Raw genomic sequence first — 3,144 nt, forward strand, 5'->3', positions numbered from 1 at the left:
TGGGCCTGGACAGGCTCTTGAGGTGCATCCTGTGGCTGATTGGATGAGGCCTCTGGTGGGTCTGCCAACTGGATGACTGCATCGTCCATCCTGAGAATCATCCTCTTGGGAGGCCTCTAGGACTGCTCGGGCTGGGGATGAGCTGATGGTACTGGGTCCTGTAGCAATAAGTCCAAAGGCAGATGATCTGCCTTGATCCTGTCAACATCAACCCTCAATGCCTTTATGGACTCCTTGGAAGCCCGCGTCTTCCTCAACTTCTTGTGCTCCTTAGCAAGCTCCTTAAGAGCCTTGCTATATGAATCAACTACATCCGTAAGTACCTTCTGAGTGTCGAGGATTTTCTTTGAGTAGGCCAGAATCTCCTTGAGGGCATCCTCTATGGACTATCGGACCTATGAAGGCGGAGAAGCTGACTGAGCCTCTACTGTGGTAGTAAGGATAGACAACTTGGATGACGCTATCTATATCTAGTTGTTGATACTGAGAAGAGCCTGGCTCAGTCGGTGGGCAGTTACTAGATAAGCTCGGGAATAGGGTATCTCCAGATCTGCTGAGGTGGATGGGCCAGGAGGAATGTCTGTGGAGGTGGAGGCAGGCTGAGTAGGAGCCACTACCACAACTGGCTCTTCAGACTGGCCAGTTGGAGCAGTAGTTGTTCCCTTAAAGTTCTTGCTCTTTGGGTTGTCATCCCCCCTGCATGTTGTACCAAGAGAATGAGGTCCTCGCTTTGACCTTGATATCAAATGGCCTCTTTTCAACTTTGAGGTCCCTGAAGTACATAGTCAAGAAGCTGAGGAAAGGGTAGTTTTTGTCATGTTCATTGCCTACAAGTGTGATTACCCGAGACATTACCTTCCCGACATTAATCGGGTATCCCGCCATGATCGATGCCACCAAAACTGCTCGATGAAGAGGGAAGGAGTTGTCATGAGTAGTGGGGTCCAATCTGCTACACACAAATGTTTCCCACCCCTTGGCTTCGAAATTCAAACTTCTTCTCAAAATTTTCACTCCCGCATTTAGCCAATCGGGGGTGGTACCTGGGATTGCCAGATACTGTGCCAACCAGGGACGGACTTCCTCGCCCAATTCCATCTTTGCCATATACAGTTCCTCATCCTCCTCATCAAAGCCGAGGTAATCATTTATTGTTTTCCCATCAAAAAGCACCTTCAGATTTCGCACCTTGGTCACTTTTGTGCCCTTTTTGATGTGGGAAACATTGGTATAGAATTCCTTGACCAGGTGCTCGTTTGCATACTCACAGTTGTTCAAGAAATACTCCCAGCCAACTCTCTCCCTAAACTGCCTCCTCACATTGGGGTTGTGAGATCCACAAAACTCCTCTCTGGGATCAACTTCCTTACCGGCCACCTTCTCGGTATTTATGATACGCTACCTCACTCACAAACCGGTCTTGCCACGCCTCCAGTTTCCTAGTTCTAGCAACACCCCCCACTTGAGGTTCACCCCTTTCTCCAACTACATCTTCTCCTCCTACTTCCTCCTTATTTCCTACTGCACCCTCTCCGAATAATAAAGTTGTGGGAGAGATAGAGTATTCATCCTCACCGCCTTCAACTGAGCCCTCAGATGACCCAGAAGATACATTTACTGACGCTTGGGCAGCAGGGGAAATGGGGGGAGTGTCTCTTAGTCTATTTCTCTCCGGCCAGTCAGGGATGTACTCGGGGATTGAGTCTGAAGATATCTCCTGGGAGGGCTCGTACTCACTCCCAGACTTGTCAATGGCCCTATCAGCAGCTTTAATCATCTTCCTCATATTTTTAAAGTTTTGCCGGGCTTGAACAGTCAATCTTACCATTTTTTGTTTCCCTCCCCGGAAGGATTCTCCTCTGCCTGATTGTTTAGAGCCTTTACCTCGTTGTTTCACCATTGTCTGCAAACACAATCCAATTAGCTTGTTATTATCAGTAGAAGCAATTAAAACAGAGTTGTAGAAAGAATTTCAGACAGTTGCAGAAGATATGCAGTGTGGACTGCACAGAATGGTGTACGGACGCATAGAGGCCAATGCGGACCGCACAAAATGGCCATGCGGTCCGCACAGAGGTGGGGTTCAGACTACCCACTCTCTATATCCAGGCAATGCGGATCGCACAAAAGGTAGTGCGGCCGCACAGGGACCAATGTGGACCGCACAAAATGTAGTGTGGTCGCAGTCACCAAAGTTCAGCTTTCAAGTCTTTCAGCAATGCGGTCCGTACAAAATGCTACTGTGGACTGCATAAGGGCACCGCGGACCGTACAGAATCAACTGCGGTCTGCACTGAGTACCCAGAGGCAACACTAACTTAGGGTTTCATGAATTTTGATTTTAAGTCCTATTTTTCACCTAAGTAAGGTCCCTATGTGTTTGCCAAGTGTTGTTAACTATCTAAGTCTACATTAATCAAGAATTTAACTACCTTAACCTAACCAATTGAAGAAACTATAGGAGGAACAAAATAAAAGACAAGAAAAACAAAAAGTAAAGGAAAATAACAAAATTAAAGCAATTAAAAAGAAGTTAAGTTACCAGATGTGAGATGAAATGAAGATTAATGATTTCAAGCAATTAATTTCGAGTAAATGAGCAGATGAACAGTGATTTACTATTTCTGAGAGTCAAGAGTTCGAAAAGTGTAATAGGAGAGCCTCAGGCCCTATTTATAGAAAAGGACCTGGGACCCAGTCTTACCAACCAATGCGGACGGCACAGAATCGACTGCGGTCTGCACCACACAGCTTGAGTTAAGTTTTAGAAGGCAACTCACTATGGTCCGCACAAAATATCATGCGGCCGCAGTGGTCCACCATGGACCGTACAAAATATAGTGTTGCCGCAGTGACAAACTTCAGAGAGGTCGATATTTCACCCTCCATCAGTGCGGTCCACACTGAATGTAGTGCGTCCGTATTGACAACTTCAGAGACCTGAACACTTTTTTTCACTATTTCCTGCAGTGCATCAACATAATCATGTAGCATCTCACAACTAGTTAATCCAAAAATCAATCCTATACTACAAGGAAAATCAAATAAAGACAAGAAGAAAAACACATGGGTTGCCTCCCAAGAAGCGCCTGATTTAACGTCGCGGCACGACGCAGGTTACCATCACATCATTTGAGATAAAGA

This window comes from Nicotiana sylvestris, chromosome 5 (assembly GCF_000393655.2).
Source record: "Nicotiana sylvestris chromosome 5, ASM39365v2, whole genome shotgun sequence".
Classification (NCBI taxonomy): domain Eukaryota; kingdom Viridiplantae; phylum Streptophyta; class Magnoliopsida; order Solanales; family Solanaceae; genus Nicotiana; species Nicotiana sylvestris.